At 48.2% G+C, this 15407-nt stretch overlaps 1 protein-coding gene across 2 annotated transcripts in view; it reads right to left on the bottom strand.

Moving 5' to 3' along the window:
* TRPC5 (transient receptor potential cation channel subfamily C member 5) overlaps positions 1-15407 on the bottom strand; it is a 99860-nt gene that overhangs the window by 81551 nt on the left and 2902 nt on the right. Inside the window, exon 1 of one of the 2 annotated variants that reach the window (XM_080553739.1) lies at positions 13916-14995. The exons of the other annotated variant lie outside the window; for it this stretch is intronic. The gene's annotated coding sequence lies outside the window, so the exon portion shown is untranslated. Of the gene's footprint in view, positions 1-13915; positions 14996-15407 lie in introns of those variants that run through there. 2 annotated transcript variants of the gene reach the window in all.

Below are 15407 nucleotides of genomic sequence, written 5' to 3'. Positions count from 1 at the left end.
GGATGTCTACACAGAGCTGCTAAATCACAGACATACAACATGTAGGCTATCGTTCTCACCATCTCCCTGACAAGATAGTATTGTTTCTTACAGTACAGATGGCTTTCAAGATACTGATCTCTGCCAATGGAGCAGCAATGCACTTTCTGTAAACTGACTCTGAAAGGAAGTGTTTTGGCAGTAAGATTGAGATTGAGGATAAACCAGAGCATGCAGTCAGGGCCAAGCAGGCCTCGAGAAGGCCACGTAAACAGTATCACTCCTACCAGCGTATCAAGGAGTTATTCCACCCTAAGAGAGCAGGTTTCCCCAGGGTTGTGTGATCTTCCTAACTGTTCGCAGTCTACACGACTAGACTACGCTAGATTACAGTCATGCCATGCTTGTCACTTCCTTGGGAGTCTAGCCACATTTTCTGGGGTTTATTTTCAGCCCTGAGCTTTGGGAGTTCAATAATTACAAGAGAATGTCGTCGTCTTTAAAAAAAAAGAAAGAAGAAAAAAAAAGTTTCTAGCCTGTAGGGTGTGAAGTAAAGAGTGTGAGTCACTGAGTGAACTTCATTGATGCAGAAACCAGACAGAAAGTGTCCCAAATTCCAGGTTTAAAAATCTCGTTACCATTAGATCTGAGGTGTGGGGCAGAGAGGGGAGACCTGGGGCTTTGGAGCCCACAGGCTGCTTGATTTGGGCAAGCCAGACCTCCTCTGCAGGCCCTGGCACCACCTTTTCTGTAAGCCCTTTCCTAGCTGGAGGCAAACAGCACGGCCTGGGCAGCAAGGGACGTCTTTGTGCTCTGCTGTGGCACCAGGCAGGTCAGGGCAGCGGTGGTGTTCTGCACGCTGGCTTACACCCCCACACTTTAGGGATTGCCTGCTCTGCTATTTATAAACCTAACAGGGTGTTATCATTCAGTCAACAGAGCGCAGAAGCAATTACTGGGTGCTCTCCATGAAAACTGCTTTGTAAGTCCATCAAATCATGCCGGCTAGATCCCATACACCCTTGTTCACACGTAGCCTGAGAGGATCCCTTTGACTGGAGCAGATAAAACAACCCCAATTTAACACCACTTCTGGCAGAGGAGATAGGCATTTCCATACATGCCCACTTAGAGCCAAGGCCTGCTGAAGCTTCTCTACCTCAAGACACCTCTCTTACTGCCACTCAGAGCTGAAAATCACCTGGAAAAGCGTGTTACACCCTAGGCAACTTTATTTAAGCACAGCCATAACTTCAGCCACAGACAGAAATGCAAACAGTACCTATATTAGCAGCCAGCACTGTTTTCAAATTTTTTTCCCTTTTTCTTTACAGCCCTCAGTGTAAGGGCCCTCATCCTGCAAATCCTCGCTTACTCGCAGTTCTGGCTGGGGCTCCCTGCAAAACATAAATTATCATCACCCCCATTTTCTAAGCAAAGAAAGGCCAGGAGATGCTACCGACTTTCAACAGCAAGCCTGGGGCCAGCGAAGAACCTCAGTCCAGGCTCACCTTAACCACTGACTGACAGCTGAAACGCATGAGGAAGACTGCAGAGCAGAGGAAGGCTCCAGGGTAGCACAGCTGTTTTCCCTGCTGATGTTTTCACTAGAACAAGGCACTGGAGCAGCAGATATATGGTGACGATGCTCTGCTAGTCCCTTCTGACAGGCACCGTTCTCTTGAGTCCTCACTTTCTTTTGGCTTCCTCTTGCTTTTTTCCTTTCTTGATTTCTTATCTGAAAGTTTCCATCTATGATGCTTCTGAAGACACCCGGAAAATGCGGGTGTCTCATGCTTAGACAGCTACATGAGTTAGCAGAGCGCCTGGGAGAGGAACAAAGGGCTCAGAGAGGCACCACTGAATTCAGCGAGAAGTTAATTCTGGGGCACAGCCGTCAAGGTATCAATGCTGATTGCAATTTCTCTCCTTATACAAGAGACAGGATGGAAAGCCCCAGCTTTTCATTATTTGCCCTTTCTATTTCTGTGCTAGGGTGGTGTTTGAAGACACCCTCACGTATTTTGCCCCACCGAGATGAGGCTGCAAGACTGAGCCTTGGGCATACGTGAACCATACAGAAAGGGCACCAGGCCCAAGGTGCTCACTGAAACAGAGAAAACCCACACCCAGAGAATGCAAATAACTGCAAACTGCTGGAGATGCACACGCTGCAGCTGTCAGGTGTCACTCAGATGCCATTTCATGTAACGTGTTAGTTTTATGAACAGAGACTGGTGAGGCGCTTCCACCTTCTGCTTGCTCAGCCTGAACCCAGTCCAGGACACCGAACTACCTCCTGCTGTGAAACCAGCATTCAAAATGTAATCCTCACCTCGGAGAGCTATTTCCAGAGGAGCCGCTCTTCTGACACTCACTGGAGAGTGAGCATCAGGCTAAGATCCCCACTGCCTTGCTACCTGCGCCCTGGCTTTCTGCAAACCTTCAAAGCTGTCAGGAGGGCTGGGGACGACCTCTGGGATCTGCAGCATCAGCACAACCACGCCAGCCAAGTTTCTCACTGATCATCAGGTCTAAGGCAAAACAAGCAGAATTAACGTGGGGGAAATGAGATTAGTCCCCGGCTCTGCTCCGACTTTTACTTCTCCTGTCAGTTATGCGAAGGGTCTGGCAGTTTCCACCACAATCAGGTCTGTCTGTCACAAAGCCTACTCTATCGAGTGCGGCAACAAAAGGGACGGGTAAAATCCTTGAGGTGACAGCTTCTCAGGGCTGAAACAAAATCAGGATTCTAGCAGGGAGTTTTAGCTGCAGAATTTGATCTATCAGACAGCCACATCCCGGTGACATGGGAAGCTGGGGATTTTTCCACTGCCTTGCTGGCACCTTTGGGCAAATAATTTTTCAGATCTGCGCTTCTGTCTGCTTCTCTCATTTGGTTTTAGAGCAAATGGCGTCACTGGGGGCTACAAACAAGGACACTACGAGGCCCTGGTCTCGCTTGCTGTAACAGGAATGCATTTTGTTTCTAAAATTCATTTTTTCCCCTTCCTCCCACCTTCAGTAACTTTCTCACTGCACTGCTCTCATTTTCAAGATACTGTCAGCACTGTTCTTTCCAGACACATAAAGCAGATAAAGCGTCTGATTAAAAAACAGATCCAAAAGGCTAAACCCAGCTTGTCTAACAAACAACCGGCAAAGATATTAAATGAAGACCTGGGGATTTTTTCACTTGCATTTTCAATGGGCATGGGCATAATGACCACATACAGTTCTCTAATTTCAAGCTTTATGATTAGTAACAATCCTATTTTGCACTTTTTTTTTTGTTCATCTACTGGCTGTTAGCATTCTTGAACACCATCCATTAAATTTTATCACCCACAATCAAATTTTTGTAACAGTAGAGCAAAAATGACCGAAAAAAGGTGTATCTATGCAAGACATGATATGTTACATGCACCATTCTGGGAAAATTCAGACTTTCCTCAAATTCTGAATTGTTCCTAGATGGACTGTCTGATTGGTATTTTGCTCGATGACAATGACAAAAATCTCAATCTTAATCTACTCTTTAGAATGACTGTGCATCCCTCTTGGCTTCGTTACACACAGAACTTAATACGGCTTCACCAAAAGTATTCAGGTCCACAATTTTCTCAATACCTTTTCATTATTCAGGTCCACTTTTGTAACTATAATAAAGGGACAATTTTGTGTTTAGGAGCTAGTTTCAGCCAGCGCAAGCACGCAAAAATAAATAAAAGTATGAAATTTTTACGTCGATAAACCAATGCCAAATTCCTTGCAACATACCAAGGTTACACGTTTCCTAAGCCCTGTGTCCTGAGACGCCACGATGGGCCAGAATCGTTTTGTTTAACGTTACGGTATGTCTAGCCTGGGCATCCTTCCTCGGCTTCTTCAGTCCCTGTTCCTGAGATTTTCACCCCTGCCCACCAAATACATTTGCAAAGCACAGCTCTCGGGTGGGAAGCCAGACTGAGCGCTGATTTTCCTATGCCCTCCAGCACTCTGAGGAGCTCTCGCGTTCTTTTTTTTAGCTGGATTTTGCTGTCTGTGAGGAGTTCTTCCCAATTTTGTCTAAAGTGCTTGAGGCCAGTTACTTGCTATTTGCTTTCTTGTTTGTGTACCTTTGGCCCAGCAGGTCTGGCTCCTTCCTTCCACGCTTATTTTCCACGCTCAGAATGAATTCTGCTGAGAACACCGTAGCGTAGACCTTACCACCAGCAAGCAAGCACCTCTGAGAACCGCAGCCAGTGTCTCCAGACAGAACAGATGCCTGCAGAAACCGAGCCAAATGGCCTTTCAAGCACAGAAAACGGTCCCTGTACAGCTCCGAGGGCAAGAACGCTTCTTGGTGAGCTTCTCTCCTCGCGAGGGGGATGTTTCAGCTGGAGGGAGAACTGGTGCATCTCTTAAACATCTGCTTGATCCCATCCACCCAGGGATTCTCCTGTCTCCTGAAAGACATGCTCAGATTCTTCTGGGGTTCACGCACTCCACGTCGGCTCAGTAAGTGTCCCCTCCTATGAAAACAAGCCCTTCTGGGGTTCTTAGAAATGAGCTACCTGCATACACAGACTGTTTCTTCCCTTCTGGTTGCCCCTATATTTCCACAGGAAGGACAAAGGAAGGGGTTGTGAGCCCTGGGCTCTACTCGACCATCACGGTGACTGCAGCTCCTCCCTCTGCCCTGCTTGTGCTCCAAAAATAAAATAATCCAAAGCACCGCTTGTTGCTGTCCCCAGCACAAAGCCGTGCTTCGCTCCCTTTGCCCCCACAATCCCTACTTGCCTCCTGCCCGTACACTCCTGTACCTTTCCCCAAGACCAGGCCTTGAGACTCCATTTTTTGTTTGTTTGTTTTTTAATGGAGCCTGCAATTTGGAGGAATTCCAAGTTGCAGATGATTTTCTAACCCTTCTTCCTTCTAGTCCGCTGGATTTTCTTTCATCCCCGAGGTGTCACAGAACAGTCCACCCTCACTCAGTCACGAATGACTTATTTTCCTGGGCAAAATCAAATATTTTACTAAAGGCATATCTGGGCCTTGACGTCGTGTGGTTTTTTTGTTGTTGTTTTCTGTGAGGATTATTGCCCAGTTTCCCTTTACCTGTGCTTTGAGTTGCTAGTGCAACGCCCTCTGAAGCCATCAAACCTGCCCCAAGTGCCCTGCTAACATTCACCCCAGCCCCAATCCCTGCTGATTTTACCCAGATACCTTGCACTGCCATCAGGAGGAGCGACAGCAGCGCGTGGTCTGGGTGGAAGAAGCTGGATTCCTCCGGTAATTCCCCTGCATCTCAGGCAGGCTAAGCTGCTGAGTCTCCTCATAGATCCTTAGCAGGACAGCCCAGGCTACCGAGTGCCTATCGCTGGCTGTACCGCTTCCAAAAACGCTGCTTGGCTGACATTTCACGTTGAAAAAGTTAATTGCTATCCGTATGTTTCTCCACTTGCGCTCTGGACTTCAACTTTCTCTAAAAGAAAAGGCAGGGCGACGACAGCCCTAGGGATGCTGCCTCCCTGCCAGGGATGCTACAGTTCAAGCTGCCCCAAAACAAGCTCCAACGCTGCACCAGGTAACGCCACGCGCAGGCAGTGAGTTGAAAGCTGGCACGAAACGTTCAGCATACTGCAAATACGCCCTCCTTAAAGCTTGAAAAAGGTGAAAGCACTCCAACAAACAAACACCATCTCCCCCTAGGGAAAAAGCCAAGATCACACACTCCGGTTTGTGTAGTATTTGACACGAGCTATGCTCCCAAACCCACTGCACCAGCAGCGAGCCAGGCAGCCTCCTAAATCCATTACTGACAAGGAAGCTGTTTGTTTGTCATCTCGAGGCTGAACGGCAATGACATTTCTGTTGCAGTGCAGTAAAAGGTTAGCACTTGCATAAGCTGACAAATGTGAAGTCAAGGTGACTCTACTTTATGTATTACATTAGCATAGGACTGCAAATCCTTAGGGTGCACGGTAAAGTCTAAGTAAGCAATATAAGCAACTGCAGCACTGCAACCGAAAACGTCCCGGCGAAAATACTCCCCTTGGGAAAAATCACACATAAAATGCGGGACAAAACCTCACGGCCTGCTGGCAGTCTGCTAGCATCAGTACAAAGACAACAAACCAGTGTTAAGGTACAGCAGATGAATATAGATTATTAATACCATAGAAATGGTATCTCCTCCATTATTACTTTTCATTAAGTTGAACAAAGAGACCCGAGTTCTGGAAGCAGCATCGCATTGTAGCTCCTGCGTGACTGGCTGAATAAATGTGGTTTAACGGAATGCCTTTTTGATATTGGGCTATAACAAAGTACTGCGAGAAAGTGAGAAGCTGATAGCTGGCTTTGAGATTTCAAGTAACCTTCTCCTAATTAACAGTCTGTGTATACATATATATATCATCCTAGAGCAGTGAAACACTTAGAGCTCTCCCGTCTTTTAACTTCCCTTTCTTTTCCCCTTTCTGGTGTTAGTTATTCATTTACTATGCTCTTTCTTCACATTACTTCAGCCAACGCAGGGCTAAATTGTTTCAAATGCCTCTTACGCACTCAGGATCTCATTCTGCTTATGCAGATTCACTTGCCTTGCTGATTTCAGTGACATAATTCCTAATTGCACAAGTAAAACCGAGAAGAAAAGCCACTGTTCTGGACTCCTTCCTGCTCCGTTACACTGGGCCGATGCCATTGACTAGACTCACCAAATTAAAGCTCTGCTCTAACTCAGCAGGGAAGGTGCTGCGAAGCTTTGGTAGCACATCAAAGTATCTCCACACTTTGCTTCTTGTTTCATGTACCACCGGCGTCGTCTGTCACATGCTGTTATATAACTTCTCCAGCTCCCAGCCCCAAAGCCTGCTACGTTTTGAGTCAGTCTATTGTCACTCTCACTTCTGGGCTCAGCAACCCCCGAAAAAAAAAGCAAGAGAAAAGGAGAAGAGAACAAGCGCCAGCTGAGGAGTACGTCTCTATGCATATGTCACCGGTGCTCTGCTGGGCTTGGATGTGTGCAGCTTTAGGACCACAAAAGGCACAAGTCTGCAGCACAGTCTCCTGGCACGTTACATACGTGTGTCCAGAAATAGGGCGTGTTGGTGACAGGAAGCATTGGAGGGTGCTCTGCCAACACTGACCCTACCCAGGAGGGTGAAGAAGGCTGTTCAGGCCATGCTGTATATCCCTGGGCTGTAATAAATACAAACAGGATTCTGTAAGCAACCTAATGGCATCAAGTTCTAGCATCTCCTACAGGCTAAGTCTACGCTGTTCTGTCTCATAAGGTTTGAGCAGCTGCCCAGACATGAAAGGCACTGCGAGCAGTACTACAAATACACACTGGACTGGTGTAACATGAATAGATGACGGGGTTCCCACCAGAACAGTCCCTTTCTTTGTAGAACTCACCACTTCCCACAGACTCATGCAAAGTGCAGTCTTTCTCCAGACATTTGTGAGAACGGAGATGGTCAAATTCAAAATCTTTTGGTTTTCAAACCCCTCCCAGTGCCTCCAGCATCCCAGGTGCACAGAGGCAGCCTGTGCAGGCAGGAAGCACTCTGCAGCCTGCGGAGGCTGTTTCCAGGGTTCATTTTTCAGGCACAAGAGGTTCTGCTTAGGCCTCACCTGATGCTCTTGCTAATGATAATTGATCCATATGGATTCAGCAGGAGTGTTGGATGAAGAACAGTAGATGAGGCCTCTGGATCCAAACCAAGATAAAAAAATGAATGAATTTAAATGAGAAAAGAGTAGGTCTACTTATGTGTTGGTTAATTTGGAAACAAACCAGTACTTTTGAATATCATCAGTTTCCCATGATATTTATAAATGATCTTTCCTATAAAAGGCTTTACTTCCACTGAAGAGAAGACCTGCTGATATTATTTTCGCTTTCCATACTTACAGATTAGAATTCAGAGCCATTTACCCCTGCTTTGGGCTGACCTTAGCAGCAATAAGACCAACATCTATGTAATGGAGAAAAAAGCTTGGCCCCCAGCTTGATCCATTCCACACCAGCCAGCAAGATAGAGGTGGAGAGCTTCTTCTCCAAAATCTCTTGCTCGAATTCTCCATCTAAGAGGGCTTTGTAACCATCTTGTTAACATCCTACTGCGTGTTCCTACCTTCCCGGCTGCCAGTCCCATTTTAGCTCCGGCCACACGTTGAGTATTGAGTTTAAGCTGTTCATATCACCATGACACAGGCACATACAACTGCACGGCCGCCAAGGGTCTTTGTGGGAAGTGGGCTGAGCTTTGCGCTTCCCGTCTGAAGTTGGCATTCTTTACGACTTGAGTCCCCGCTCAGCACTCAAAGGCGTGCTGTATATGTTGGGGCTATAAAAGATGATTAAAACGGGAATCCATCCATTACAAAATCTATGCAGCGTGTTGGTTTCTCCCTCGTGTAACCACACTAGTGGTAGCAAACTGTGCTTTTGCTTCTGAATTAATAAACCGAGCTCAGTGACAGCTTTGTGTGGCGCAGCATCAAGAAACCAACAAGATGCAGCTTCTGCTTCTGGATCTTGCATGACCATGGATGCTGCTGAGCTTCAGTTTCTGTGGCTGTGGTGACACTGCTGCTGATCTCCCCTAACCCCATGCCGAGAGGCTCAACCCATAAAGCAGACTTAGATTTAAACAGCAACTGCGATACGGGCACAGTGTTAACGTAATTTAACACACTTTAGGTTTTAAAGGAACGAACGCAAACTAAAAGCCTAATTTCATTTCCATTGAACTCTGCATTCCCTTCGTAACTCTTCAACGTTTAAGCACAGGAGCATGCTACAGCCCAGCCCGCATGGCTCTGTACCAGCACACCGTACACCTCGGCGTGCACGCACTCACACCCGGCTTCCACCCAAAAAGGGAGGAACGCCACACCCCCTTTGCAGCACTACTGCCGGGTGTTTGAGCCCCACGATGTGGCTGTTGTGATCTGCGGCTGGATCAAGAACAGCCACATCCTGGGGCTGCCCAAATTTTTCCTTCAGGCACCCACAGAAAGCAAGAGACCAGTCTGCAAGCCACTGCTGGTAAAAATGTGAGTGGGGGCCAGGAACACAGGTCCCATTTGTGGAGACGGGATCAGATTCTGAACTATCCATAAAAGACAACCACAAAATCCATCTAATAATGTACTTGCCGCGAACCACCTGATGGCAGCGGAGATCTGAGAGGTGTCTGTGGTCTTATCCTGGTTCAAATGTAGGAACCATCAGGCTCAGGATCCTCTGACAGCATCACAGCCCTGCAGCTTTGAGGGCTAAAGGACTTCAGCCGAGCAGAATAACCAGACGAAGGACTCTAAAGGAGCACTGCCACGAAAGGGGCAATGTCGCAGGACTGCAGGAATCGCACGGCTGTGACAATGTCTGGAGGAACAACTCGGATCCCTCCGTGCCTGCCTGTCACAGTGCAAAGCCAAGCTTTTACCCAGCCACCTGCAGCTCCATATCCCCTGAGGGCAGAGCCAGGGACCAGCCTGGACCCTCGTGCTGTGGCACCCCCCGTCTGGGAGGGACAGAAGATGCTCTGAAGAGGTCACCTTCCCCGGCTGCCGGCCACGCTGGTGAAGGCAGATGTCCCTGCTCCGTGTACGCGCCTCTGGTCATGGAGGGGAAGCTCTGAATGCAAAAGCAAGGACAAAAAGAAATGCTCTGATCCCGAAAAAGCAAAGAGAACAGCCCCAAACTGGCCCGCTCTGCACAGGTCAGTGTCACAGGGGAGAGAGCTTTGTTTCCAGGTGATTTTTGTAAGAGAAAAAGATGAATCCGAGCGTGGACGGGAAGGTCACAGCAGCCCTACTGCTGCTTTACATCCCAAATACTTCACGCTGAACTCTGGTGCCATCAGCTATCTTAAAAAAGAACGAAAACGAGCCGTTCAGAGGACATCTGAAATAAAACATTGTCTGAGCGGGGACCAAACAGAGTTAATGGCTCTGACAAATCCCATCTTTCTGTCATATACGACCTAGCAGACTTCAGGCCAGGCCCACCCTTGTCTCGGTGGCCTGAATCCCAGCCTCTCCTTTTCTTTCCCCAGCTCTCTGATGAGGGATTTAAATACCAGGGTCTTGGCTTCTCTACACGTTCAGTACTATGCAGATAATTACATACTTTCCGGGCTTGATGTCTGTTACGTTTGCAGGCTGAACAGGAGTGAGATTTTTGGAATCTGTAAGGTTTTTGAAGGAAGAAACCCCCCATTTTGTTCCATTCGCAAGCACATGCAAACCTCTGGCAGCATCAGAAGACAACCCAGAAAGATCTGCCAGTACACCTATTACCTGACCCACTCCACGGAGCTCTGGTCAGTGCAGATAAACTATTTTTGGCCGGATATCGGGCACAAAGCCTTGCAAGGAGAGCTGGAAGACTTTCTAAAACACGGCTTCCTCTCCTCCCTTGTAGCACCCTACCTACATGACTTTCAGCCAAGCCACTCTTCGACTTCTCTCTCTTCCAAAACTGAGACGCCCAGGGGTTCATGTGGCTTCTGTGGACAGCAACGGGTTTATTTTTAGGAGGGGTGCCCACCCTCCCTCCTTCTATTTTGTGCCAATAGCTGCTGTGATGGCTTGTTGACTGCTGATATTCATACCCATGTCTCTGACAGGCAAGGCGCCCACTCACCAGCTGCTCAGCCTGTTTGATTAGGTTACCGACAGGGTGCAGGGAAAACTGCAGGAGATGCTGTGGAAGCGAAGCCATTTTGGGCATGTAAAACCACAACACCTCGCTCCTGCCATCGAGCCTTCAGGTGACCTTAGTAGCACGCACGCTGGCATCGGTCCCTGCCCACGGTGGAGAAATAAGGAGAGCTGGAGAGTCATCATCTCAAACTTGCCTTCAGGATCGACAGAAACCCACAGACGAGTGTCAGAACATTTGCCCTAACACTATAAACACACAGCTCCAGGCTGGAATTCCACTCTGCCTTTCAACAAAGATGTGCACTTGAAGGCAAACACTTGTTTCAGACCTCGAGGCGGAGCAGCCTGAAGCCCTTTTCCCAGCCATCCAGCAATCCTCTGCTCCGGGCCCGTGCTGTACACCGGTATCTCCAGCGCAGAGCAGGGACTCGGTGCCTGTCAGGACAGCGACGTGGCCGCATTGTGTCCATCTCCCGTTGTGCATCTGGCTGAGAGCAGGAGCTGGCAGTGGGCTGGGGCCTCACAGGAGCTGCTCTCCCCACCGAGGAACCCGCTGGGGAATCGGGCAGCCCTGTTCTCTCTTGCAGAGCAGCTGGGCACAGCGAGCTCCCAGTTTGGCCCTCGGGACTTTCCCAAAAGGGAGGTGAGTCTTTGCCTTCTTGCTGAAGAAAAAGGGTATTGCAGGAGAAGCAGACTTGGGAAGATTTTTAGGATTCTCCAGAGTCTCCATCTACTTTTCCTAAACGAGGATTCCCTGATGGTCTCACACAGGAAAGAAAGACCTGGGTAAAGGATTTTCACCACAGCCTTAAATACACTGCAGGGACTTCGCACCTTGTGTTCACAGATTCTCTGTGCTCTCCTGCCCTCGTCCTCCTCCCCAGATCAGGCCCTACTTTCCTCACCAATGAAATCGTTCCTCTCCTGTTAAAAGATCCCTCTGATGCAGCAGATGCTTCTCATTGAAGCAGCCTGTGCCATGGGGACCTGCCTCACAGCCCCATTTGTGCAGTGCCCACATCCCTGCAGCTGACCTGATCTCCTAGGGGAACGGCATGAAGGGTCCGCGAGGAGGAGCTGATGTCCTGGGAATCTTTATTCCTCTCGTTCCCAATACGAATAATGATTTTAGGGCATTAGGGAAATTTTACAAACGTGGAGGTCTCCCCACCTGGAAACTTTCAAGTACTCCAGTACACATTCGCCCCTCACTACAGGAAGGACATGGACGTGCTTGAGCGAGTCCAGAGAAGGGCGACCAAGCTGGTGAGGGGTCTGGAGAACAAGTCTTACGAGGAGCGGCTGAGGGAGCTGGGGTTGTTCAGCCTGGAGAAGAGGAGGCTCAGGGGCGACCTTATCGCTCTCTACAGTTACCTTAAAGGAGGCTGTAGAGAGGTGGGGGTTGGTCTGTTCTCCTACGTGCCTGGTGACAGGACGAGGGGGAATGGGCGAAAGTTGTGACAGGGGAGGTTTAGGTTGGATGTTAGGAAGTACTTCCTTACCGAAAGGGTTATTAAGCATTGGAACGGGCTGCCCAGGGAGGTGGTGGAGTCACCATCCCTGGAGGTCTTTAAAAGACGTTTAGATGTAGAGCTTAGCGATATGGTTTAGTGGAGTACTTAGTGTTAGGTCGAGGGTTGGACTCGATGATCTTGAGGTCTCTTCCAACCTAGAAATCTGTGATACTGTGATACTGTGATACATTACAGATACTTCCATTAACTGCAGCTCCAGGCTAAGGAAGTGATCGGCACCTCCATTTCACAGCACAGAACAAAGCAGACTGAGCAGGACACAAAGACTGAATGAGAAAATAGAATTATTTCATCCTCTCGTCCCAAACAGAGCCCTGAGCCCCAAGTGGCTTTGTACTGTGCCAGTAAGGCTTCACAATGAAATTCTAGCAGCTTCCTACGTTAATCCATTAATACCTGTGAGAGCAAGCTGAAATCTCCACTCCGGCCATCCTTCTGGTACCAAAATGCCCAATAAACACTATTTCCTCAGCTCTGCTTCCTCCCTGCTTTATTGAGAAGAAAGTGCATTGCTGTGTTTTAGCGAGCTGCGCGTGTCAGTGCCAGGAGAGCAGGGACACACATCAGCCCCGTGGTCCTTTCATCCCTGGATGCTCTCTCTGGTGGTGGAAAGCAGTTTGTGCCCGCTGCATCCTCCGTAGCTCTTCCCTCCGTGCCTCCGATGAGTCGCAGTGCAGGCAGCCAGAGGTTGCCCCCAGCCCACCGTGCCTCCTCCGTCCACCCCCTGCTCCTTGTGAACTTGTCTCATCTTTTTCAACCTGCTTACGCTTTCGCTCTCCGCAGCATCCTGTGGTAATGCGCGCTACAATTTAATTAGTGGGCATGATGGGAAACATAACCCATCCTGTTCGGGTGCTGAAGTCAGTGTTTCCCAAACAGTGGGTCAGCTTTCTCGCTACGGATGCAAACGGGCTGCAGGACACATGAAAGGGGCCAGGAAATGGCTTCAGTTCTGACTGGAACACGTTCACTGCGCATGAAGAGAGGGAGAGACTGAGTGGAGGGAGAAGGGAATCAGGACAAAATAGCTTCCTGGCTTGAATCCAGAGACTGCGCCGAGAATAAATAATAATACACGTCCAACGATCTAACAGAAACACCCATAATTCCTACCAGCAAAAATTTGATCTGGGAGCCTTGTCACTCGGTCCTGCTGCCTAAAGCCAAGTTTCCCATTGTGGCCACTGTGACCAGTGCCGTGTAAAACCAGATGTACTCTAAAGAAAACAAGAAGATGGAGAAAGGAGGACTGAGGTCTGCTACGCAGACACAGAAATACACCTTGTCCCTCCAGCTCCTCCCCTTCACAGCCATCATCTTTCAGAAAACACTGCAAGAGATGCCATTCCTCCAGCCACGCTTCACCCTGAAGACTCCTCACTGCTCTCCGAGGCAGGCCTGTACCTCGGGAAGAGCACAGGTTTTACCTGGAACAACCGCACATGGCAACACAGCATCCTCTCTGTGAGATGATGGCAGAAGTGCCCAAAGCAGGAGGCAGAGCTCTGGAGCACTGATCCTCACGCAAAAGGGGACCAGCCCCAGTTCTCCTCATTTCACCCCTGGATGCCAGTACATTTCACGCTTCCCCACGAGCATTAACCTGACTTACCCTGAAAACACACTGAAGCGTAACAGCTCAGGCAGCTGAGAGGGATAAAAATCCTACCCCAGCTTTCCAGTGCCTACGGTCTTCTCCCCCAGTGGCAGCTCCCTCTGCCCACAACTCCTACCTGCGGTATCGCTCTCCCCTGGGCGTTCAGAAGAGGACCTGGCTGGCAAGATGCTCTGTCGAATTGATTTGTGCCTGCGGGTCATCTCCCTCGGCAGGGAAGACAAATGAGAATAGCCTTTGCCGTGCTCCGATTTTGTTCTGGGGACTCACCTAGTTACAAAGAAACCTAAAGTTGATTTAAAGCTGGTACTTCTTAATCTGAACCACAAGCTGCGTCTGGATCCTTCTGTGGTTACCCACAACATTATTACCCAGCCTTTCGGGTTCAGAAACTTCCAGGAACCACTCGTTTGCTTGTGTTTTTCCCAAACTGGATGTTGTGGAGTCTGCCAATCTGTGTGGTGGCATCCTCCCCCTCTGAGAGGCAACGTTCATGGCACCCTGCTCTCGTGAGGGCCATGTAAGCGTGCCCATTGCTCAGCTTTGTGCCAGACTTATCAGCCCAACCAAACAGCTGGAAACCTCTGCGTGGCTCTAACAGTTGCACTCACTTCCTACAGGTTCCTCTCATTACTGAAGGTCAAAAAAAATAAATAAAAAGACTGCTGCACATCCAGTCCTGAATTTTTGACAGCTGAATCCTGCTGAACTTGGTGGTCCTTGCTGAGCGCGTCTCGATAAATGTCTCATCCTTGAGGCTGGCTTTTCTCTGCTCTTCCATGTTTCCCTTTCTCTCTCTCTCTAGCCAGAAATGATTTACATGTTTGTTTACTCCGAGCTACATTCATCTGAGTCATTCAGCAACCCTCTCCCCACAATCGTATTACAGCAAATTTTGAATTGGAGGCTCTATAAGAGAACATTACACTGTCCAAATACGAGAACAGGGGGCTAAATCCTGGGTCACGTTCTGCCACCAAGCTTCAGGAAGAACTCACCTTTGTGACAAACACTTAAAAAGTCAACAGATTACAATCCCCTGTATTCTACGTTACTTTATAAAAAAGGAGAAACTCCAGGCGAAGATATTACTCTATATTTACACCAGTGGAACAATTAGTAGAATTTGGCTCATTTCGTACAAATTATACTACTGTACTTGTAGGAATAATCTTTTCTGTTTCAAACTAATTTTAGCCACCCTTAAGTGGTGATTATCAAGCTCTTCCATCTGTTGTAGGAAAAAATTATTTGCACATAGCTTTTGCGATTTTTTTTTCCTCTGAGGTATGTTTTCAAGAACGACATCCCTCAAAAAAACAGACTAATCGTATTATTAGGAAGACTCATAATTCAGCTGACAGTGCCTTGTCTATTAAAACCACAACATGAAAAGACCTCAGAATCAACATTCTAAGATTTTTTTAAGGTTGCCTGAAAATAAATCTTTGCAAAAAGCAAACTAGTCAAAGAATTTTGCATTACCTCAAGCGCAATTCTGATTAGAAGCTATTCAGGGACCCTACAAAAGCGGAAGGTGACTAAGAAAAATAAGAATGCCTTTTAAAAAACATGTTACAAAAACAATGAGATTTCAGCATGCGAAAGCA

This window comes from Anser brachyrhynchus (assembly GCF_964034855.1).
Source record: "Anser brachyrhynchus genome assembly, chromosome: 13".
Lineage (NCBI taxonomy): Eukaryota > Metazoa > Chordata > Aves > Anseriformes > Anatidae > Anser > Anser brachyrhynchus.
This window is presented reverse-complemented; position numbering and strand designations above follow the sequence as displayed.